At 41.7% G+C, this 26,431-nt stretch overlaps 1 long non-coding RNA gene across 1 annotated transcript in view; it reads left to right on the top strand.

Moving 5' to 3' along the window:
• The first annotated feature begins 910 nt into the window (after nt 1-910).
• Nucleotides 911-26,431, top strand: part of LOC132210991 (uncharacterized) — a 57,399-nt gene continuing 31,878 nt past the window's right edge. The window contains exon 1 of the long non-coding RNA XR_009447263.1: nt 911-1,000. This is a non-coding gene — a long non-coding RNA (uncharacterized LOC132210991). The remainder of the gene's footprint in view (nt 1,001-26,431) is intronic.

Below are 26,431 nucleotides of genomic sequence, written 5' to 3'. Positions count from 1 at the left end.
AAGTTTTTGACAAACCAAGCCCAATACAACCCAAATTTAAATTGACCAAGGAGTGTCTTCTGGAGGCATGGGAGGCAGACAGGTTTACGGAGCAATTCCAAGGTTTTGTGCCTTAGCAGCTGGAAGCACAATTGCTGAGTGATATTAAGAATTAGAGATACAAGAGGGCAGAATTAGAGCAGTGCAGGGAACCCAGTGATCTGAGGACAGGGGAAGATTAGAGATACAGGGGGGAATGAGACTATGGAGAGATTCAAAAATAAGATTGAGTACAAAGTGGAACAGAAAGACAGTTGGGGCTTCAGAAATCTTATCCAAAATATATTATCTCTGACTCTTTTAAGGGAAAGATAAGGCAATGAAAGGATTTGACAACAAGAATGTTAGCTTTAAAACTGATATGTCTTCAGGCAGTGTACACACAGCTTTTTGATCCCAGCTCACATATTCTATGCGAACCTCATCTAATACAATCCATGAAGTGTAAGGGTAGAGTAGACGCAGCATCTGTTATGAACAAAATCCATGACAGAATCGCTGTCCTTGGAACTAGAAAGAGAACAGTCGGAATTGTGAACCATCAGTACATGAAAACAGAGAAGCAGGGAAAAAAAGCGCAAACCGCAAAGTAACAGCTTTCAAATTCAATAAATGTTTAGGCCTTCTGGAAGGAACAAAATGGTGCAGCCAGCACTGAAAATACAGCACTTTGTATTATTGTAAAACAAAGCTCAAGAAATGAAAGTCATAACCCTGTTGCATAAGTTAAGTGTGGTTGCTATAGTGAAGCAATTTGTAACTCTGAGTTGGGAATTTATGAGAAAAATACCTTAGGGAGAAACTTTGATACATTTCCCCTTTCAGTGATTTGAAAGTGTCAGTTTCATACAGGAACAAAAAGCATTGCAGGCAATAAGGACTGCAGCTGCTGGAAGCCAGATTCTGTAGGTGTGAGGCTGGAAAAGCATAGCAGGTCAGACAGACAGTATCCACGGGACAGGTAAGTCAACATTTCAGGCTGACAGCCTGTGTAATGTAAAAATATGTAACTGTGAAAAGAGTCTCATGACAGTCATAGAAAGAAAGTGACAATTCCTGTTTCAAAGCTTGCTTCACCTGGCAGAGGCTATTCCAGGTGAGATCACAGAAAGAATCATACATTCCCTACTGTGAAGATAGAGGCCATTTGGCCTATTGAGCCTGCACTGATCCTTTGAAAAGTACCCACCCCAACCCAGCCACCCCTTGCATTTACCATGGCCGAATCTCCACTCATTTTGAAGGGATACCAGTTTCAGATTTGCCCAATTTCAGGACAACAAACAGCAGGCTGCATACAGTTACTCTCTCAGCAACTTGTATATCTATAATACATTTCTCTTTACAAAAAAGTGGGAGTCCTTTGATTATATTTGCTGTTTTACATGGTTATGATCACCAAAAGACATGTGAAACATTCAAATTTGGGAGTACTGTTGAGAAGATCCACAAGACCCAACTCTACAACAGTCTTCTGATGAAAAGTTGAGGAACTTGAGGCTTTTTTGTTGACATTGAGAAAACCAGAAGGTCATTGAGAGCTATCTACAGGTACATGAAATAATTTGTGAGAGTAGAACTAGTGGGCAAAAGTTCATAAGAACATAACATAAGAACATAAGAACTGGGAGCAGGAGTAGGCCATCTGGCCCCTCGAGCCTGCTCCACCATTTAATAAGATCATGGCTGATCTTTTTAAGACTCAGTTCCACTTACCCGCCCGCTCACCATAACCCTTAATTCCTTTACTGTTCAAAAATTTATCTACCCTTGCCTTAAAAACATTCAGCGAAGTAGCTTCAACCACTTCACTGGGCAGGGAATTCCACAAATTCACAACCCTTTGGGTGAAGAAATTCCTCCTGACCTCAGTCCTACATTTGCTTCCCTTTATTTTGAGGCAATGCCCTCTAGTCCTAGTTTCACCTGCTAGCGAAACAACCTCCTTGCCTCCACTTTATCTATTCCCTTCATAATCTTATATGTTTCTATAAGATCTCCCCTCATTCTTCTGAATTCCAAAGAGTATAATCCCAGTCTACTCAGCCTCTCCTCATCATCCAACGCTGTCAACTCTGGAATCAACTGAGTGAATCTCCTCTGCACCCTTTCCAGTGCTAGTATATCTCTTCTCAAGTAAGGAGACCAAAACTGCACACAATACTCCAGGTGTGGCCTCACCAGGACCTTATACAGCTGCAGAATAGCCTCCCTGTTTTTAAACTCCATCTCTACAGCAATGGTAGACAAAATTCCATTTGCCTTTTTAATTACCTGCTGTATCTGCAATCCTACTTTCAGCAATTCATGCACAAGGACACCCAAGTCTCTCTGCACAGCAGTGTGCTGCAATTTTTCACCATTTAAAACATAGTCCATTTTGCTGTTATTCCTACCAAAATGGATGACCTCACACTTATCAACATTGTACTCCATCTGCCAGACCTTTGCCACTCACTTACACTATCTATATTCCTCTGCAGACTTCCAGTGTCTTCTGCACACTTTGCTCTAACACTCACCTTAGTGTCATCTGCAAATTTTGACACACCACACTTAGTCCCCATTTCCAAATCATCTATGTAAATTGTAAACAATTGCAGTCCTTACACTGATCCCTGAGGCACACCACTAGCCACTGACTGCCAACCAGAAAAGCACCCATTTACTCCTACTCTTTGCTTTCTATTGGTCAACCAATCCTCTATCCATGCCAATGCATTACCTGTAATACTGTGCAACTTTATCTTATGTAGCAGCCTTTGGTGTGGCACCTTGTCCAATGCCTTCTGGAAATCCAGATACACCATATCCACAGGTTCCGCATTGTCCATCATGCAAGTAATGTCCTCAAAGAATTCCACCAAATTAGTTAAACATGACCTACCCTTCATGAACCCATGCTGGGTGTTCCCAATGGGTCAATTTATATCCAGATGTCTTGCTATTTCTTCCTTAATGATAGATTTAAGCATTTTCCCCATGACCGAAGTTAAACTAACTGGCCTATAGTTACCTGCTTTTTGTCGACTTCTTTTTTGAACAGTGGCGTCGCATTGGCTGTTTTCCGATCTGCAGGAACCATCCCAGAATCCAGTGAATTTTGGTAAATAATCACTAGTGCATTGCTATTTCCCCCATCACCTCTTTTAGTACCCTGGGATGCATTTCATCAGGGCCAGGAGACTTGCCTACCTTTAGCCCCATTAGCTTGCCCAGCACTGCCTCCTTAGAGATGATGATAGTTTCTAGGTCCTCACCTGCTATAACCTTCTTGCCATTAGTTTTCGGCATGTTGTTTGTGTCTTCCACAGTGAAGACTGACACAAAATAACTGTTTTGTGTCTCAGCTATTCCCTCTTTCCCAGTTATTAAATTGGCCTTCTCATCCTCTAAAGGACCAATGTTTACCTGCACCACTCTTGTACGATTCGCATATTTATAGGAACTTTTGCTGCCTCTTTTTATATTCTGACCTAGTTTACTCTCATAATCTATCTTACTTTTCTTTATAACAAAGTGTGAAGCTGGACAAACACAGCAGGCCAAGCAGCATCTCAGGAGCACAAAAGCTGACATTTCAGGCCTAGACCCTTCATCAGAGGGCTCTCTGATGAAGGGTCTAGGCCTGAAATGTCAGCTTTTGTGCTCCTGAGATGCTGCTTGGCCTGCTGTGTTCATCCAGCTTCACACTTTGTTATCTTGGATTCTCCAGCATCTGCAGTCCCCATTATCTCTGATTACTTTTCTTTATAACTTTTTTGTGGCTTTCTGTTGGCCTTTAAAGATTTCCCAGTCTACTAGTTTCCCACTACTCTTTGCTTTCTCGTATGTGTTTTTTTCAATCTGATATTTTCCTTTATTTCCTTAGACATCCATGGCTGGCTCTCTCTTTTCCTAGATCACTGGAATATACTTCTGCTGAGCACTGTGAAAAATTGTTTTGAAAGTCCTCCACTGTTCCTCAATTGATCCACCAAAAAATATTTGCTCCCATTCTACCTTAGCTAACTCCTTCCTCATTCCTTCGTAGTCTCCTTTGTTTAAGCATAGGACATAGGTACTGGATTTAACCTTCTGACACTCCATCTGTATTTTAAATTCGACTGTACTGTGATCGCTCCTTCCAAGAGGATCCCTAACTGTGAGATCATTAATTATTCCTGTCTCATTACACAGGACTAGATCTAGGAAAGCTTGCTCCCTCGTAGGTTCCATTACATATTGTTCAAGGATTATCGCAGATGCATTCTATGAACCCCTCCTCAAGTCTGCCATGACTGGCCTGGTTTGACCAATCGATATGTAGGTTAAAATTCCCCTTGATAATTGCTGTACCATTTTTACATGCATTACCTACTTCTATGTTTATTGCCCACCCCAACACAATGCCATTATTTGGTGGCCTATAGATCACACCCATTAGTGACTTCTTCTCCCTAATATTCCTAATTTCCACCCAACTGGATTCAATGTTTTGTTCAGTTGAACCTATGTCATCTCTCACTACCACCCTGATATCATCCTTAAAAATCAGAGCAACACCATCTCCCTTACCTTCCTATCTGTCCTTCTGAACAGTTTGCTACCCCTGGATATTTAACTCCCAGTCATGACCATATCATGTCATGACCATAACCATGTCTCTGTATTGGCCACTAAATCATACCCATTTGCCATGATTTGCACCGTCCACCTTGTTTCGAATGCTCCGAGCATTCAGTTAAAGTGCCCTTATGCCAGTTTTTGCGCCTTCGTTTTGGGTCCAGTTACCTCCATTACTAACAGTTCTTGATTTCTCCTTCCCTTTAACTTTTAACTTTTTTCCTAATTTTCAATGGAGTTGAAGCTTCCTCATCAGCTGTTAACTTGCTGAGTTTGAGCTAGTAAAACATGCAATTTCACTGATATTGGTAAGGCTCTTCACAAAGGAATCACCTTATAAAATGCTTTTCCTTGAACAACAGTGAATACATAAACTTGGAATCATTTCAGAAGCAATTGCATGCTGTGAAGAAAACTATTATGAATTCTTTCTCAATGGTTGAAATAAGGTGATCATCTGTCTTAATATTTCCTTGTGTGAGCTGGTGTCAAATTGTATTTAATATTATTTCTATGATATTCTTGGGACATTTTATTATAATTAAGACACTATGTAAATTAAACTTGTTAATGGCAAAAGAGCACCTTTTATTCTGACAGCCCATACAATATAAAGGGCTGAATGGTCTTTCTCATCCGCATTTATCTCGTCATCATTCATATAATTTTGGAGAATCCTTGACTTGATTAAAACTGAAGACAGACATAGCTCTGGAATTCGGGAGCATCTTCACTACGTAATCATAATCATTTCCTATTTGTAGCTGCATATGAAAGTGACTTTGTTCAGCAGGCGTTCTGAATACTTTGAAAGCCATTTTTATATGAAGTAAATGAGCCTTTCTTTCTCGACTTTTTGACAGAAATTTAGAAAATATCAAACAGCAGCAAGCAAAATATTCAATTTAATCATAAAGACCTGTGTGAAATGTACCTACTTCTTGTGGTTAATTATTAATTGAATATTCTGATCATCAGTGCACCCTGGTGAGGTACAGCCTTGATGTTAGTACATTAGCTAGTAGTAATGAAATGGAGAATTTTTAATCAGGATTCCATTTGTCACAGTCGCAGAGATAACAGGTCTCTTGATGCCTTTGGGACTTTGGCAAATCATTACCTAGCAGGAACTATGCGATCGTTTAATGTTGCTTTTGTACTGACCTTCAGATGGTCTTTGCTTGACACTCCGTTTCTGGAAGCAGTGTACTGAAGAAAGCAATACAAAACCTTAGTTAAAAATTGACAGGCAGAACTAGGGTTTGGGATAAATATTTACCAAAAAATATGAAATGACGTGGCTTTTAAAGAGATCCTATCAACCATCTACACTTCATGCCTCACCCCACAAATCCCCAAGACTGCAAACCTCTGATGCACACAAAACAATTTGAGGTGTGTGTTTATATCACAACATCAACAATGTATCTCTATTGTCTGATTAACATTTTCATTCTTATTTACTAGGCATCAGGAATATTCCCTATAAGGTTAACTCCTATAATTTTCCTTCCTTTGTGCATGTTTCTTCCAGCCAGTTTGAAGAAGTGTGGTGCAAGTTTAGAGAGGGACACTTTCAGAAGGTGATCTGTGCATTCAATCATGACCTTGTCTTAGAACCTTTTTCTAAAGCCTTGCATAGAATTAGGAGCAAAGGTAGGGATGGAGCATGCGTCTATCTGCAATTCAGTCACAGGCAGGAGGCTTGAGGCTGGTTTTATCACTTGGAAACCACTTGAGTGGCCAGTTATGAGGTATTTCAAGATCCCATCCCATTGGGGTTTATATTGTATGGCATGTGGTTGGGAGCTAATTGGGTACTGTGCAACATGTGCCACTAAGAAGTACCTGCTTGCAGTGGTAATTCTTCCTGCTCCCCTCCCCCGCACCACAGCTCTATTCATCAGAGTCTAAAGACTGGTACCAGAGTGTCTGACCCACTTACCTCAATCCCTATATCATGTGGCTTTGGGTCAAGAGCAGTGACAGCAATGGCCACAAATCCCCATGGAACTGTCAGAACTGAAGGGCTCACCCACTATCCTGGCTTGGAGATATTGTTTTCATCCCTAAAAGGACACAAGTCAAATAATTCCCCGATCTACCCAAGGATATTCTATGAACCTCTCATCAAGGCTAATTAAATCCTCCCTGGATCTCAGGAATTTTTAGAAAATTAAGAACTACCTCACTAGTCAATTGTTTTAAACTCCAATGATGGAGTCCATCAGGACCTGGAGACTTGTCAGTCCTCACCTCCAACAATTTTCTCATTTACCACTTCCCTTGTATTTACAATTATCTTGAGTTGCTCCCTCCCTTCCAGTTTCTGATTCATAACTGCTAGTGAAATGCTACTTGTATCCTCTATCATGAAGGAAGCTGCAAAATACCTAATCAATTCTTCTGGCATATCCTTATGTTCCATAAATAATTCCTGAAACTTACTTTGTGTAGGACCAAAGCTTGCTTTGTTAACTCTTGTTATGTTTCTACATTACTCTCTTGTGATCTCTCATACGCTAAATTTTCCTTCCATGTTAAACTTTAACTCATTTTTTAAGAGATAGTAAGAACTGCCAATGCTAGACTCCGAGATAACACAGTGTGGAGCTGGAGGAGCACAGCAGGCCAGGCAGTTTCAGAGGAGCAGGAAAGTTGACATTTCAAGTTGGGACCCTCTTTTTTTTAGAAATGAGAGAGGGGTAAGAGAACTAAGAAATAAATAGAGAGAGGAGTGGTGGGACTTAGGAAGGTAGGTGGGATGGCGATAGGTGGGTGCAGGTAGGCAGTTGTGGGGATTGGGCAGTGAGGTGGGAGGAGTGGATGGGTGGGACAGAAGATGAACAGGTTGTGTCATGTCAAGGAGGTGGGGATGAGAGGGAGGGTTGGTCACGACATGAGGCTGGGGGTGGGGAGATTTTGCAACTGATAAAGCCCACATTTAAGCCATTGGGCTGTAAGCCCCTGAGGCGGAAAATGAGGTGCTGCTCCTCCAGTTTGCAGGTGGCATTGTTGTGACACTGGAGCTGGTTCAGGATGGACATGTCACCAAGGGAGTTGGAGGGGGAGTTGAAATGGTATGTGACTGGAAGATGTTGTCGTTTTTTGCGAACAGGTGCTCACACAGTGTTCCCTGATCCTCTGCTTGGTCTCACTGATATAGAGGACGCCACATCAGGAGTGCCTGATGCAGTAGACCACATTGACGGATGTGCAGGTGAACCCCTGTCTGATGTGAAAGGTTTGTTTGGTGCCTTGGATGGAGGTCGGTGGGGGAGGTGTAGGGGCAGGTGTAGCACTTCCTGCAGTTGCAGGGAAAGGTGCCAGCACTGCCCCGTGCTCCCACAAGGAGCTTGAACAATTCATCACCTTTACTAACACCTTTCATAACAAGCTCAAGTTCACCTGGACCATCTCTGATCCTCTCTCTCCTTCCTGGACTTCTCTGTCTCCATTTCTGGTGACCACCCCAAAACTGACATCGATTTCAAGCCCCCAACTCCCACAGGCTACACCCCCTCTCACCCACCTTCCCCAAGAGTGTGATCCCCTACTCCCAATTCCTCCACGTCCACCATGTCTGCTCCCAAGATGCCCTCCTATTTCAAGGACCACAACGTCCCCCTTTGCTGGTTGAAGATGCCCTCAACTGCATCTCTCTTGTGTTTCCCACACCACTGCCCTCACATCCCCTCCCCCAAACAAAAACAAAGACAGAATCTCCCTTGTCCTCACATATTACCCCACCAACATCTGTATCCAATGTATCATTCTCCACCACTTCTGCCACCTGCATCCTGACCCCACAACCAAAAAGGTATATTCCTCCCCACCCCTATCTGCTTTCTCCATGACTCCCTCGTCCGCTCCACTCTCCCCACTAGCCCCACCGCCCTGACACCTTTCCCTGCAACCGCTTGAAGTGCTACACCTGCCCCTACACCTCATTATTTCCCTTGGAAAGTTTAAAATACTATTCTTAGTCTCAATCTTCTCTCCCTCAAACTGAATGTAAAATTCAATTATATTATGATCACTACAAGTCGTGTCTTCACCACCAGATCATTCATTAATCTTTTCTCGCTGTGTAATACCAGGTCTAATACAGCCTATTCTTTAAAAAACCAAAAGAGCTGTGGATGATGTAAATCAGGAGCAAAAGCAAAGTCGCTGGAAAAGCCCAGCAGATCTGGCAGCATCTGTGAAGGAAAGAACAACACCTTACCCAAAATATTAACTCTGTTTTTGCCTTCACAGGTGCTGCCAGACCTGCTGAGCTTTTCCAGCAACTTTGTTGCAGCCTGTTCTTCGATTGGCTGAAGAAGATACTGCTGTAGAGTCATAAGGTTGTACAGCACAGAAAAAGACCCTTCGGTCCAACCTGTCCATGCCGAATAGATATCCTATACAAATCTAGACCCATTTGCCAGCATTTGATCCATATCCCTCTAAACCCTCCTTATTCATGTGACCATCCAGATTCCTTTTAAGATGTTGCAATTGTACCAGCCTCCACCACTTCCTCTGGCAGCTCGTTCCACGCACACACCACCCTCTGAATGAAAAGATTGCCCTTTAAATCCCTTTTAGATCTTTCCCCCTGCACCTTAAGCTAATGCCCTCTAGTTTTGGACTCCCCTACCCTGGGAGAAAGACCTTGGCTAGTCACTCTATTGTTACCCCTCATGCTCTTATAAACTCCTATAAAGTCACTTTTTTTTAGCGATTATAATATGAGAGCTGACTAAAAATGACTTAAAACCCAGAAAGCTGTCTGAATGGCTCAAGAGTGTTAAGGAACTAGGTGTTTCCCAGAAGAGGGCAAACTGTGAACTGAAGTGTTACTTGTTCTTTGGATTAAAGAGTTGTACCATAAGGACTTTCAGAAGCTGAGAGAGCAAGGGGTTGGAGAGTTGTGGCTTGGTTGATGCTAATTGAAACCCAGGAAACCTGAAAGTGACAGTTGTTGTCAGGGAGGAGCCCAAACCTATTGTGTATGATTAAAATCAATACACTGTGGATCTGTCTAGCTACATTGAGCTACATTTTTGTGGTGAGTGATGTGAATGCTTTGGTTATGTGAGATGCATCGACATTTAAAGTGAAATTTAACTTTTTATTTGAAGCATCATTTGACTATTAATTCATGTGGGTTTATTTTTTAATTGGTTCTGATTTGTTGTAAAGTAGAATTTGCAAAACATGGAATTTTTTTGGTAATTTCTTCATGTGCAATACATTTGGTGAACTTCATTACTTTGGCTTTTGAATATTGGCTCAGGAAATCTCAATGTACAATCAGTCTGGGTGGGACTAAGAAGCAACATGGAGTGGAAAATATTAGCAGGAGTTATCTTTAGGCCTCCTTGGCAAAGATAAGGTAGACCGTGATGTTAAACAGCAAATTAGAAATGTATGCATCAAGGGTGAGTATGGAGACTCTAATGTACATATAGACTGGGCAAACCACACTAACAGTAATGTTGTTCCAGATGGATTCCTGCAGTATGTACTAATTTTTTTTTCTTAGCCCAATGTAATATCTATCACATTCAAATAAACACATTGACTGAGGTGTTCTGTCCAACCTATGCTTTCCTACACATTTATATAAAATAACTAAAAAGAAAACACAGACAGACAAGCTTGCCCATGAAAATCCAGGTCAGTCTATCAGAGATCTAATTCATCAATATCCTAACTTGAAGATGCCAATACATTTACTCATTGCTCTGTTAAATGTTTTAATTGATCCATAATATCTCCTTACGTGATTCACGCATCAAATTTTATTTTATAATGCCCACATGAAGTATCTGAGGATATTTCATTATGTTAAAGGTAAATAAATACAAGTTCTTGTTCGGGTTACACACAACTTGAATTTCGCAAATCTATGGTGTCTCAGTTCAGGTAAAATGCTCTGAATTGTTTCCTTTGCAATACACTTCATATTTTACCCAATTAAGCTTAGAGGTATGTAATTCTCAGGATCAGACTTCAATCCTTTAAAAATTAGAGAAATATTGGCTAACTTCCAATCTACTTTTATCTTCCATGTGTTTAATGGACTGTGGAAAATATACTGGGAGGTGCATTCACCCAGATAACCATTAGGGGAGTGGAACATTAGTTTTGAAATGTCAGATGAAACACATTTGGGAGCAGTGAACCACCTTACTTGGTGTCATGGAGAGGATATAAACTAGCAGCAACTCAAACACCCAGAATTATGTACAGAATTGATATTGGGGTACAGTGAGTTTACCATTAAACAGAGTTTTATGGTTCTGTTGACTCCTATCTCAGTAATGTATTTTACAGTGCCCTTCAGAAGTGTCTGAGGATTTTTCATTATGTTAAAGGAATGCAAATATACATTGTTGTTAGGGTTACACACAACTTATGTTTTTCAAAATTATGGTTTCTCAGTTCTTGTGAAATGCTCTGAATTGTTTCCTTTGCAATATACTTCATATTTTACCCATTGGAAAGTGAGTAGAAAGTGAGTTAGTATTATACAGTGGATGTAGATTGGGAACCGTGATATAGGTAGGACACTGTTTTGTAGGAGATGCTCATAAGGGAAGTGATATGACCCTTTTCTATTATTTAGAGGCTGTTCCATGGAGAAGTAATAGGTATCCAATTTGCATTGATATAACATAGATGTATCTCAAAAAGTAATTGTATATACTGCATCCAAAGACGAGAATGTCATGATGTGCGGTTCTGGAGAAGGATGGAGTGGGTTAGTTGGACAAAACACAGGAACAATGAAGAAGTTCTCAGGTTGGTGGAGGAGGAAAGATCACTTGTGAATATCAGTGAGCAAAAGCAGGAAGGTTTGATCGGTCACATGTTAAAGTACAAGAACTTGCTGTAAGAGGTAATTGGAGGAAAGTTAGCAGGAACAGGACTTATTTGAGCATGCTGTACCATTCATTTGTGAATATGGTTGATCATCCAACTCAATAGCCTATTCCTGCTTTCCCCCATATCCTTTGATCCCATTGGCCTCAAGTGCTATTACCAACTCCTTGAAATCATACAATGTTTTGGCCTCTACTGCTTCCTGTGGTAGCAAATTCCACTGGCTTACCATCCTCGAGGTGATGATATTTCTCCTAAACATAGTCCTATATGGTTTATTGGGTATCCTTAGAATGTGACTGCTGCTTTTTGACTCCCCCTCAATCTAGAATATCTTTCTTGTGTTTACACTGTCCAGTTCTGTTAGAATTTTACAGGTTTCTATGAAATCCTTTTCTCATTGTTTTGAACTTTAGGAAATATAAACCTAACCAATTCATCCTCTGCCATCCCAGGAACCAGTCTGGTAAAATTTCACTGCACTCCCACTGTCGCAAGAACATCCTTCCTCAGATAAGGAGACCATAACTGGACACAATAGTCCAGGTGTTGTCCCATAAAGGCCTTGTATAATTGCAGCAAGAAATCCTTGTACTTATAAACAAATGCCAACATACCATCTGCCTTCTACTCCACCTGCTACAGGGACTGGTGTACATGGGCTCACATTCCCTCTACAATTTATAGCCATTCAGGCAGTCATTTGCCTCCTTGCTTTTGCTTCCAACATAGATAAGCTCATATTTGCATACTGCATTTGCCATGCATTTACCCACTCACTCAGCCTGTCCAAAATCACATTGAAACACCTCTGCATCCTCTACCCCAGCTCACCCTCCCACCCAGTACATGTGCCATATTTCGATTGGCATTTTGTAAATGGAAATAATGAAAAGCACAGGTGACTTTCGCACTATGGTTCACAAAGCTTTCCACACCTAGGTGTTCAACTTAGTTTGTGTTTGAGTCTAAATTAGACAAATTGATAGAGATCAATTGCTGTGTTTGTCAACAACTTCAGAGCTATTAGGACTAGGAGAATAGTCCTAATATTCTCCTATTGGAGACAAACTCGATGATTTTGTTTTTACTAACTTTCCAGCAAAATCTGTGACTAGAAAGGATTTGAAGCTGAATGTAGTGGTACACTGGGTACCAGCAGTTAATTACATGTGACTCACATTTTGGTGCAGGAATTTGGTATTGATATCTGATGGTTCACCTGATAACGTGTGTATTATGTTCATCTGCTAATTAATTCAGTTATAATTCTGTTGTGCTGTGTATGGTAGTAAAAAGCAGAACTTCAGGAAACATGTGACATGATCCATTAGTTTGGACTTTTACATTGAGATAGTTCGGTTTTTGAATTTGTGGGTAGGTGGCGGAACATGAATGATTTTTCTGTATAGTTAATGGGAGCTGTTAACTGAACTGTGATGAATTTTGTCTTAATTCTATGTTTTTTTTATATTTATGTATGGCTGTTGTTATTGATGTAGGCACCCTGGTGGGAGACTTATAAAATCTTTCACTGTATTTTTCATGCAAAAGCACACGTGACAATTAATTTCTGTCCTAGTCTAATTTATATTCTATTCTAGATTATGCAAAATATTGGGAAGTGCTGTGCTCTCAGATGAAACACGACCTTGAAGCCCTTCAGCCTTCCTCTTGGTGTTCTGGCCAATTCTTATGAGGAAAGTGTAGGTTAGTGAGATTCATTTGTAATTACCTGGCAGAGGCACAATGCGCCAATTCCTTATTTCCTGCAAGTTTCTGAAAGGTGCAAAATCAAGTTCTTTCCTCCAGCAAGCATTGATAACTACGATATCTAGAAACAATACTTTTGTTCATTGCACAAAACATTATACAGTTTCTCCTCAAAGAAAGTTGCTGAAACATTGGGTGGTCCTGGCCACAAGCAATTTCACTGTTCAATTTTCTATACACAGTGCATTAACAAAAAGTAATTACCTAACAACACAATGCTTTGAGGATAAGATGATTACAGCTGTCTGATCTGAATAACTTCAAATTCTCTTTGCAGCATCAAGTAAAAGCCTGAGACAAATGAAAATTCATTTTCCCTCCAAACTGTTCTTTTTCTTTATGATTAGCCCTTAAACAGAATTCATTTGTAATCTCCCAGAGTCGTCAGATGCTACTGCACCATTGATGATTTACTAGTGCTTATTTAAACTAAATTCATCACATTGCTTTTTGCTCTGGAGTGTTTGAGTGCCACTATCAGCATTACTTCTCGCCAGTCATGCCTGGTCTCACTGCAATGTAAGGCATGTGCTTTATATAGATTATAGTATCATTCATTATGGAATTTGGATTTTTTCATTAGTACTCGTGGCATATTGGGTTTTCTACATATATTACGGGGTTTAATGGTTAAGTTGTAAGTATTCCTGTAGACATAGTGGGGTATTTTCAAAAGGTCCAGGATAAATAGTTTTGGAGACTAATTTGCTTATATTGGGAGCATGTACAAGAGAACAACGTAAACAGTGTAATACATTAAATTTGCAGATAGATGATTATAGAATTTTGTGGATATTAGATGAAGCACCTATTAGTTTTGAAAAAAAAAATTCCTTTTAATTCAAGATAATAAAATGTGAGGCTGGATGAACACAGCAGGCCAAGCAGCATCTCAGGAGCACAAAAGCTGACGTTTCGGGCCTAGACCCTTCATCAGAGAGGGGGATGGGGAGAGGGAACTGGAATAAATAGGGAGAGAGGGGGAGGCGGACCGAAGATGGAGAGTAAAGAAGATAGGTGGACAGAGTATAGGTGGGGAGGTAGGGAGGGGATAGGTCAGTCCAGGGAAGATGGACAGGTCAAGGAGGTGGGATGAGGTTAGTAGGTAGATGGGGGTGCGGCTTGGGGTGGGAGCAAGGGATGGGTGAGAGGAAGAACCGGTTAGGGAGGCAGAGACAGGTTGGACTGGTTTTGGGGTGCAGTGGGTGGGGGGGAAGAGCTGGGCTGGTTGTGTGGTGCAGTGGGGGGAGGGGACGAACTGGGCTGGTTTAGGGATGCAGTTGGCGAAGGGGAGATTTTGAAACTGGTGAAGTCCACATTGATACCATATGGCTGCAGGGTTCCCAGGCGGAACATGAGTTGCTGTTCCTGCAACCTTCGGGTGGCATCATTGTGGCACTGCAGGAGGCCCATGATGGACATGTCATCTAAAGAGTGGGAGGGGGAGTGGAAATGGTTTGCGACTGGGAGGTGCAGTTGTTTGTTGCGAACTGAGCGGAGGTGTTCTGCAAAGCGGTCTCCAAGCCTCCGCTTGGTTTCCCCAATGTAGAGGTAGCCACACCGGGTCCAGTGGATGCAGTATACCACATTAAGCAGAGGTTCACCTGCACATCTGCCAATGTGGAATGTCATCTTGGGGCCTGGGATAGGGGTGAGGGAGGAGGTGTGGGGACAAGTGTAGCATTTCCTGCGGTTGCAGGGGAAGGTGCCAGGTGTGATGGGGTTGGAGGGCAGTGTGGAGCGAACAAGGGAGTCACGGAGAGAGTGGTCTCTCCGGAAAGCAGACAGGGTTGGGGATGGAAAAATGTCTTGGGTGGTGGGGTCGGATTGTAAATGGCGGAAGTGTCGGAGGATGATGCGTTGTATCCGGAGGTTGGTAGGGTGGTGTGTGAGAACGAGGGGGATCCTCTTGGGGCGGTTGTGGCGGGGGCGGGGTGGGAGGGATTTGTTGCGGGAAATATGGGAGACGCGGTCAAGGGCGTTCTCGATCGCTGTGGGGGGAAAGTTGCGGTCCTTGAAGAACTTGGACATCTGGGATGTGCGGGAGTGGAATGTCTTATCGTGGGAGCAGATGCAGCGGAGGCGGAGGAATTGGGAATAGGGGATGGAATTTTTGCAGGAGGGTGGGTGGGAGGAGGTGCATTCTAGGTAGCTGTGGGAGTCGGTGGGCTTGAAATGGACATCAGTTACAAGCTGGTTGCCTGAGATGGAGACTGAGAGGCCCAGGAAGGTGAGGGATGTGCTGGAGATGGCCCAGGTGAACTGAAGGTTGGGGTGGAAGGTGTTGGTGAAGTGAATGAACTGTTCGAGCTCCTCTGGGGAGCAAGAGGCGGCGCCGATACAGTCATCAATGTACCGGAGGAAGAGTCCCTCTTCCGCACCTACACAGGCACCAAACCCCACCTCTTCCTCCGGTACATTGATGACTGTATCGGCGCCGTCTCTTGCTCCCCAGAGGAGCTTGAACAATTCATTCACTTCACCAACACCTTCCACCCCAACCTTCAGTTCACCTGGGCCATCTCCAGCACATCTCTCACCTTCCTGGGCCTCTCAGTCTCCATCTCAGGCAACCAGCTTGTAACTGATGTCCATTTCAAGCCCACCGACTCCCACAGCTACCTAGAATACACCTCCTCCCACCCACCCTCCTGCAAAAATTCCAACCCCTATTCCCAATTCCTCCGCCTCCGCCGCATCTGCTCCCACGATAAGACATTCCACTCCCGCACATCCCAGATGTCCAAGTTCTTCAAGGACCGCAACTTTCCCCCCACAGTGATCGAGAACGCCCTTGACCGCGTCTCCCGTATTTCCCGCAAAACATCCCTCACACCCTGCCCCCGCCACAACCGCCCAAAGAGGATCCCCCTCGTTCTCACACACCACCCCACCAACCTCCGGATACAACGCATCATCCTCCGACACTTCCGCCATCTACAATCCGACCCCACACCCAAGACATTTTTCCATCCCCACCCCTGTCTGCTTTCCGAAGAGACCACTCTCTCCGTGACTCCCTTGTTCGCTCCACACTGCCCTCCAACCCCACCACACCTGGCACCTTCCCCTGCAACCGCAGGAAATGCTACACTTGTCCCCACACCTCCTCCCTCACCCCTATCCCAGGCCCCAAGATGACATTCCACATTAAGCAGAGGTTCACCTGCACATCTGCCAATGTGGTATACTGCATCCATTGTACTCGGTGTGGCTTCCCCTACATTGGGGAAACCAAGCGGAGGCTTGGAGACCGCTTTGCAGAACACCTCCGCTCAGCTCGCAACAAACAACTGCACCTCCCAGTCGCAAACCATTTCCACTCCCCCTCCCATTCTTTAGATGACATGTCCATCATGGGCCTCCTGCAGTGCCACAATGATGCCACCCGAAGGTTGCATAAACAGCAACTCATGTTCCGCCTGGGAACCCTGCAGCCTAATGGTATCAATGTGGACTTCACCAGTTTCAAAATCTCCCCTTCCCCAACTGCATCCCTAAACCAGCCCAGTTCGTCCCCTCCCCCCACTGCACCATACAACCAGCCCAGCTCTTCCCCCCACCCACTGCATCCCAAAATCAGTCCAACCTGTCTCTGCCTCCCTAACCGGTTCTTCCTCTCACCCATCCCTTGCTCCCACCCCAAGCCGCACCCCCATCTACCTACTAACCTCATCCCACCTCCTTGACCTGTCCGTCTTCCCTGGACTGACCTATCCCCTCCCCACCTCCCCACCTATACTCTCTCCACCTATCTTCTTTACTCTCCATCTTCGGTCCGCCTCCCCCTCTCTCCCTATTTATTCCAGTTCCCTCTCCCCATCCCCCTCTCTGATGAAGGGTCTAGGCCCGAAACGTCAGCTTTTGTACTCCTGAGATGCTGCTTGGCCTGCTGTGTTCATCCAGCCCCACATTTTATTATCTTGGATTCTCCAGCATCTGCAGTCCCCATTATCTCTTCCTTTTAATTCAAGTTTGGGCAGTTCTGTAGGGTACTTGGCTAAAGCTGGATATGTAAAGCAGTTGCTCCTGAGAAAGAGAGGAGATAGTTTAAATTTTCTGAAAATAGGTTACCTTAACATAAGGAACTTAGTTTAACGTTTCCAGACCAGAAGTGTTTAGTTACAATTCTGAAGGTTATTTGAAGATGAGAAAGTATAAACTCAGCTGTATGATGAATCAAGGAAGAAGCCATTAAATTCATGCAACCATAAAAATTGAAACCACAACAAAGTCAAATCTATGGGGGACAGAGAAGAGCATTCTCTCTAGTGTTTGACTGGTGTAATGCAATGCTGTTGGGATTAATAGGTTTGCATTTTTAATGTGTTTCAAAAGTATTAAATGCGATATGTGTAAATAGATTTATTCCATTCTATGTTCATTTATTTTGCATGATAAACTTTTTTATTGTTAAATTCAAATCCACAGCTTTTCATGTTTGTGTTGTGGTTAAAAATTATATCATTACAACCAATAACACAAAAATATGTTTTATCAAGCCAGATTTCAATCTGAGATCTGACTTGACCAGTAATAACTTGGGCTGGTTAAGAGTCAACCACATAGCTTTGAGTTTTTCCTTAGTCTTTATGTCAATGAATGTCAAAGATCCTCTTCCTCAAATTCCTAAGGCTTCCCAAAACAATCTTCAGCAGTGAAGGTCACTCCACGGTTTCTTCTGCTGGTCTAATGAGTACAAAGGCTTCGTCTTCACATTACTGTGGGATATGTCACTTAACCAAAGTCCAGCCTCCCTCGTGCACTCTACCTGGTGGCATGGAGAAGAGTCACAGCCTTCTCTTTGCTGACCACCAGGAGGTCTCTCTGTCAATCCATCTGTCCAAAAGCTCTGAAACACATGTCACAATGAACTCAGCTGCTTCTGCCCTTGTTTTCAGGTGTGAACATTTTGTACCTTACTCTCAGTGAATCTCAACCTCTATCCCTCATCTCCAAGCTAAACAAGTCACACAGGCTTGTTGCAGGACAGACCTCATAGCAGATCACTTGATTCTCTCCTTTATAGTCTTCTAGCTGGTTTATCATGGTGGCCATTTCGAACATAACAATTTTACAAAATTTATTATTACAGTTCAAGATTAAAATGTCAATGAATTAGATCATTTTAAAATGAGAGATAGTTAAAAATATTTTAAATGTTAAACTAGTCCAACAAATTCCACTACGCAGAGAGCAAATGCACACTGCATACTCATTGCGTACAGACGGCTGTCTAAAACAGCACATATTTGTATTGTTGAACCATCATAACACCACACAATGGACAGCAATAACATTTCAAGAAGATTTTTTTTAAGATAAGCTCTATTTCTTCAGCAGGCTGTAATTGCTGCATGCAGTGGTGCAGTCCTTCCTCAAGAATATGCCCTTGCCACTGGGGATTAGTCATTTTCTCATTCATTCTCACTTAGCCTCCCTCTCAGCTAGTCACACCATATGTCTCTGTAAAGGACAAGGCTTTCAGTAATCAACACTGACAGGACAATTCACACATTTTCACTGGACTCACACTCATGTCTCTTGGTTCTGCCTATCTCAGCCTCTGCCTTGTGTCAGTTGATATGAAAGGGTTGACTAAACAGCAATTTCAACAATGTTTCAGTCCAGTAAGTTTGAGGTTGCAGTTATTTCAGTTTATTATTTTCTTCAATGTTTGTCCATTCCCTCCTAAAACTGTCAAATTTGGCTAGGTACAGGTTTATTCCTAATGCTCCAACCAAGTGGCTACTGTTTTGTGTGTATTCTCTTGAGTTATGGGAATTGTTTTCTCGGTTCTGCTGCTTTCTTTTCCTGCGAACACACACACATGCACATTCCAACATCCCATCATTAGAAGCAGGAGCTCTGGTTAATTCTTTCCAGGAATGATGAAGCTAATGGTAGCATTCAGACTCTCTTTCCCTTTGAAGTTAACTAACACAGGCAGGGGAGTATTCAAAGTTAACATTCTTTGCTTACAGAAAGCTCAATATTACTTCTAACTCATTTTATTCATTCTAATTTACTCACAAAATACCTGCATCCTATCAGGACCTTAGTGCTGGATTGGCAGGTCTGCAATGAGTTTGGGTTTATAATACTGTTTAATGTTTATCTCAGTTGTCTGTGCCTAAAGTGGGAAAGGGAAGATGGAAATTCTAGGCAGACACTAATCTCTGTTTACCTCTTCTCAATATTAGCAGCAGAAGGCTTAATCCCCAACTAAACAACAGCCCATTGTTTGATTAAACTCTGAGTGAAGAGCTGACAAGAGTCTATATATAACTACCTGTTTGCAATAAAATATAAGGACTAGAATTTCCAGTCTCGAGACAGTCCAATACTGAACGTACCCTGAAAGCTGAATGCCAGAACCACCTCATGGCATGGCGCACTGACTACATGGTAACTGCTCAAAGCAAAAATATCTGATGGGCAATGGCCCACCAACTTGAACACCTCCACCACCAACATCAATAGCTGATGACCTCTCCCTACTCAAACAACACTCCTGACTCTCCCCTCAACACCTGACCCTCCATCTCACCAACCTGGCAAGAAAACCCCAACAATATGTGGCACCCACTGCAATACCCAATCCCCACTTGATACCTGACACCCTCACCCACTAACCTGCCATACTAACCCCTCACCTAACCAGCTGCCAATCTGCCCTCTTACCCACTTGGCATCCTATTGTCTCATTGTGCCACCTGCCATCCTTTTCCCTCAACCACTTACCAACCCCAAGCCCTTATCCATTTACCACCCATCCCCTCACCTACCCACCTGCACCTTGCCTGATATCAACTCACCTGTGACCCTCACACACTCATCTGGCATCCAACATCCTCACCCACCTTGTACCCTGCCTCCTCAGCCACCAGCACACACTATTTCCTTACCCACCTGGCACCCCATCTTCTTCCTCATCTGCCACCTGACCCACCCACAACCCTATTCCCTCACCCACTTAACATAGACAGTTACCTTTCTTCTTGCCAAAGCATTGAACTCCTGGAAGACAGGAATTATTTCAGAATGGGAAATTAGTCTCAGTGCCTATGAATGAATCTATTGTCATATAAATGTCTGATTCACTAATAGCCTTCAGGGCAAGAAATCTGTCAAACCTTACCTGGTCTGGTCTAACATACAAACATAAAAGATAGGAACAGGAATGGACCATTTGGCCCTTTGAAACTGCTCTGCCGTTCAATATGATCATAGTTGATCATCCTTTCCTGCTTCCTCACCATACACAGGGTGATGAATACTGAGGTGTGTAGGGACAGGAATCATTGGAAGCAAAGTGTATAGTCAGTGAAAAACAGCATTTGGAAGAAATGTGGGGAGACAAGAGATGATAAAATCTTTTAAATGAAAAGAGAAAGAGAGCTGAAGGTTTTGATAGAGAAAAACAAGCGTCTTTGAATAATGATACATATGAGAAGCAGTCAAATGCTGTATAAGTATTCCCTTGGCATTTTTAATATAAATAATTACAAATATTTACCTTGTAAAATTATATTTCTAATGTATAGAGAGCTGCTGCCAGTTACTTAGAGAATGCATGCCAATGACACTTATAATGGGATAGAGAGTGTAGAATTTTTCTACCTAATGAGCTGCAATCACATTGACAATCAGCTGTCTCTTCTGCTCTCCTTTATAAGAAGTCAATTGTATTTCACCTCCTTGCGCAGGAAATCAACAGGGATGGAGGCAGGGAATGATTTTTAAAGCAAGCCACAGTTCTTTGTAACATTGTACATTTTAAAAAGGATTCCAAAACCGATTTCACCTATTAAAGCCATATTGTGTTCATTAAGTTGTGAACTTCTGAACTGGGAGTTTGTTAATTTATCCAACATATTCTGGTGAGGCACAGCGAGATTGTTGTGTTTAACCCATGAGAAAGGGATGGAGTATTCCTGTGCCTTTTTTCTAATCAAAATTTGTCTTTATGGTTTTAATATGATGCTGTAAAAAGCATGTCACATTTAATTTCTTACTCTGCTCTTTTAGCAATAGCATTGTATATGAAATTTAAAATAAAAAGATTAACTAATGAAATAAACAGTCAAAAGGTATTTAATACAATCTAAACATTAATCTTCACAAACTTAGCTTTCAGAAGCTGTGCTTTGATAGTATTCTCTTTCTTAAAGAATGTGATCCACAAGAAGACAATAGTTCACTCACTCATGCCTGCAATTCTAAATGGATCTAATCTGCTTCTGCTTTGGATGTGTTGGCATTGTACAGTAATGTCAGCTATAGGTATTGGAATAAAAGGGACAGTAGGACCATGGATACAAAATTGGATCAGGTACAGAAGGTATGGGGTATATTTCAGGCTGGAAGAAGGTTTGTAGTGGGGATTCCAGGACACAGTGAGACCCCTGCTTCCATAATATATAAATGATCTAAATCTTGGTGCATGGGATTGGAACTCTCACCTCTGCCCACAGACTATGTTTAACATTGGGTGGAACCTTTTGAGAATCATTCCCTTCTGCAACATTGGGGTTCCCTCACTGGCAGCTACGGTAACAGATCTTTCCGAGTGAAATAGGATGAACTAACACTCAAAGATCTCAGTTTGAATTTTGCTCTCGAAGGACTCGTTCTTTGTTCCAAAAACCCACTTTATTCACAAAAATCGTAAAGCCACATTGAGTACAATCCAAATGTCAAAATTGAGATAGTAGAATACAGATCCTGCAGGCTATTAGATTTACAGCATATTAAAACATTTCCCTCATATATTCACATTGAAGGGTTTTCACATTGGTTCCAGTTACTTGATGTGATCTCTCTCCATTGAATCTTTACTACACTTGCACCAGTCCTCAATGCATTCCTTAGCACATAGTAACTTGAAATATCCCTGAGAACTCTTATTTCCAAAAACATATTTTGTCCATTAAATTTGTAAAGGCACATTACAGTGCAATTCAAATCTGGCAATTGACATAGTGAAATATAAATCAATTTAGTTAAATATAGTAAATGGGACTTCAGAATGACTTACTCTATGGACTCATCAGTGAACTTAAAATCACCTCCCAATGTTGTTTAAAGAGTACTATCTAACAATTACATTGATATACAGCTGTTATCAATTCCAATAGTGTGAAGGAATGAATATGAATCAATAAATAACATTAATACAGGATGCTTCAAAGCTATGAAAATACATTTGGCAAAATTGAATAACCTTAGTTGACAAAGTCAGGAACAGCAATGAGTTCATCCAAAGGGTTGCCAGGTTCCGATAAAGAGCACACACAATACTGACCAGAGACATCAAAGCCTCCATTTGGTTGAAGAAACATTTCTAAAATTAATTTCAAGCAATGAAAATTTTATTTTGTTTATGAAACAGACTCCCACTTCCCAACTGGACATTGAGAGGTTGGAGAAAGAGGAAACAGGAAAACTGAAGCTTCTAAAGTTTAAACTAAAAAGATTATGAAAGCTGGAGTTGATTAAATCAGGAAGAAAAACACTTATGAGAAACTGATGGTGATTACAAGAAATCAAAGATAGCAAAAAGCAACATTGGTTTACATTTTAGATAAAATAATATTTTTGTTATTTATTCCCATAGTTTAAAGTTAAGATAATGTATTGTTGAGTAGCTCCATTGCTGCTTGTTTCAGCAACAAAGTGTGTGACAGCAACAAAGTGTGTGACAGCAACAAGCCAGCTCACCAGAGTACGGGAATTGTCAGCACTATATGGCCAATTGACATTTCTTCTACCTCTTTAAGTAGATTTCCCCTCATCACTGAATAGAGTCATCGCTAAAGAAAAAAACAGTGCCTCCATAGAAGGATCTATTAGGAAAACATTTTTAACTGCAGAACAGATAGGAGTTGTGTGTCATTTTTGTCATGTTGTTGTGACATATATGATTTACTGTCTTCAGTCCAGGGATTGGTTTCGATCATTTGGCTGGATAGTTGGTTTGCAAAGCAATGTCATTCCAACAGTGTAAGTTCAATTCATGCGCCAGCTGAGGTTATCATGAAGGACTCTCCTTCTCAACCTCTCTCCTTGCCTGAGGTGTGGTCACTCTCAGGTTAAACCACCACCAGTCGTGTTTCTCTAATTATAGAACAGCTCTACGGTCTGGATAGAGCTAAAGCAATAGTAGCCTTCTGCCTTATTGTCTTTTGGCAGGAACACAGTTAGAATTAAGACAGGGCTGGGCTTAGCTATTTAACCATGGTTCATTAACTTGTCAATATTCACTCAGCTCAAGCCAAGGGCTGACCTATTGGGAAGTAAAAAGATGGTCATGAATGAATTAAACAAAGAATTCAGGAGAAACCTTGTTACCCAGAGAATAGTTAGATCACAGTAGGCTATACAGCTCCTTGAACCTATTCCAGTTTTTAAAAACGACTTAGATAGTACCTTTAAGTTGGTGAACTTTAAGGTCCCGACACATATGACTGGAATACTTATGAAACAAAATATAATACTCAACCACAAAACAGGTATGAGATTAGATCACCAAATGTTTGATCAAAGACATGGATTTAAAAGGGTTTCCTGAAGGAGGCAGTGAGGTGCTGAGAGGAAATTTCAGAGCCTAGACAAAAAGAAGGCACAGCTACCAATGGTGAATGTACTAAAGGCCAGAATGAGAGGAGTGTAGGTATATTGGAGGGTTGTGGGCTTAGAGTTAGGCTAGATGGCTGTGTCTCTCTGGGAAAGACAGTAATGGAGAGTATCGCCTCTGATAAGTGTGCAGAATGTTCGCAAAAGGAAACTGACTTAATCAGGCCAGTTAGAAATTTCAAAGTGAACATAGGAGTGATTCTTAATTGGCGTTGAATGTCTGTCAAGGATGTTACTAGAAAAAGGTTTATGGTAAGATCAAATTGTCTAATATACACCTTTGTTTTCTTTTTGTGCAATAAACTTGTGTTGTCTTGCTAAAAGTACATTGGCAGCCTCTGTGAATCTATTCAATGACTAACCTCCACGTTAACCAAGTTACAAGTAAAACTTGTGGTCTATCAAGTCAGGTTTCACTCTGGAGTCTAATTTGTGGGATCATAACCATATGCCTTGAAGACGGTGCTAGATAAGCATATAATGGAGACAGGATCAGAAGAACATGCAGATCAATTGTGATTAAATGGAACAGCAGGAGACCTGGGTGAACCAGAGAACCAGTACAAACCAACTGCATTAAGTAGTCTGTTTCTGTGCTCTAAAATCTATATAAAGACAAGATGCTGGAGGGGACAAGTGACTTAAGAGTCATTGCTCAGCATGAGAGACGTACATCAGAGGAGGAAAATTCAGAATTAGAATTGGGGATGTATAGCACAGCAATGTTTCTTGTCTGCTTTAAAAAGGCTTCTGAAATGAGGATTCTTTTTACCTTTGAAAAAAATGAATCCCGTTACACGACCTCTTTAAGAAGAAAAAACCTTAACTCGACAGTGTGAGGCATCTTGTCAGCACAGCTCCTGTTCTTCAATGTCTCAGTAATTCAACTTTCTATTGGAATTTAATTATGATCACACTTTTGTATTTAAATGGCAAGCAAGGAGAGGAAAAAGCACTTGTGATGGGTTCATTTGAAGCTTTCATTCCCCTAAGAGGGACAGATGGTATTTTCTGTCAATGTCAGCACAAAGCTCTTTCTGCTCTGATGAATAGAGCCTAAAGAGCCTGTGACATTATTCCAGATAGCGGAGTGGGCATGTAAAAGGGTCAAGGAGAGAGAGAAAATGTCAGGCCTGCATAGAGATAAAAAGAAGGGAAATCACCATCAATTGTCTGCACAGTGCAACACAAGAGTTTTCCCAGTTATCGGGAAGACAAACACTTTCTGATGGAGGCTGAAGTTTAATCAGCTGGAATTAAGGCAAAAGATAAAATTTAAGTGACAAAGGCTGAAGAAATGACTTTGTGACTACACTTCACAGGAAACAAAAAATAAAACTTTCTCTTGGTCCAAACTTTTTCACTTAAAAATGTACAGATTATGCCACTTACAATAGAACATTTTTAAAGTTCCAGTTTCATTCCTTATACCCCTGCCTCAGACCAAATACAGCTGAAAACCTCCAACATAATTTTGTGACCTGCCAGAACAGACTGTTTCAACAGCGCTGTACTGGCTGCTCTCCTACATTCCACCTTCCCGTAACTCAAGCTCATTAAAAATTCTGCTGCTCATATGTTGACTCACAACAAGTTCTGCTTATCCCTCAGCCCTGTACTCACCACCCTACATTCTCTCCTGGTCCAGCAAAGAACAATCTCTCCACATCCTCACCTCTCCTGCAATTGTGATGTCGTCCAGCAATAGAACTCTACAAGAACAATATGTTCCTCTAAGTCTGGTCTCTTGTCCATCCATCATTTCACTTGCTGCAACATTACAGAAGTGCCTTCAGTTGTGTAAGCTCTGGAACTTCATTCCTGAATGCCTTTGCCTCTCAAATCCTCTCCTGTCTTTGGTAGAGAAAGAAATAATCAGTTTCCTCTTGTCATTCCTCCACAGTAATGGAATTTCAGAAACTCAACATTTTAAAATTGTATTTTTTCCTATGCATAGCTTGTGTTGCAAAAGCAATTCACTGTGTGTCATACTTTGAAGTGTTTTACATAAATACGTTCATTTAGACGTGTATAGCAGCATGTTAATTTGGAATTTTACTGGGCACATGGATTACGTTATCATTTCCCGCCTCCTCAGTTCCAGTCTCCCCCTGTCTTGCATTGGAAATCCAGGTGATTGACAGGCTCCCAAGGCTCTGCTGAATCTCCAGATTACCTCAACAGTGGTTTGATCACTTCCCTACATAATCTCCATTCCTGTGGGAAGGCACTTTGCAGTTCTGATTGCTGATACGTGATAAGGAATGTATCATGTGGTAAAAATCATGGGCAGCAGATGGTTTGAAATGCACAATTTTGTGTAATAAGTGTTTGCATATCAAAGAATTAGGGAGCCAGCATGTCAAAGGTCTGAATATTTTTCGATTGAAGTTAAGTTTGATGTCTATTAAGATGTAACAGAAACACTGGTGTTTATTTGTAGCAAAACAAATGTACCAACCCCTTACTTTTCTACTGATTGTTCCTTCGTGGCCTGCTG

Source organism: Stegostoma tigrinum, chromosome 26 (assembly GCF_030684315.1).
Source record: "Stegostoma tigrinum isolate sSteTig4 chromosome 26, sSteTig4.hap1, whole genome shotgun sequence".
NCBI classification, from domain to species: Eukaryota; Metazoa; Chordata; class Chondrichthyes; order Orectolobiformes; family Stegostomatidae; genus Stegostoma; species Stegostoma tigrinum.
Note: the sequence above shows the minus strand (reverse complement) of the source record. Positions and strands in the feature narration are given on the sequence as shown.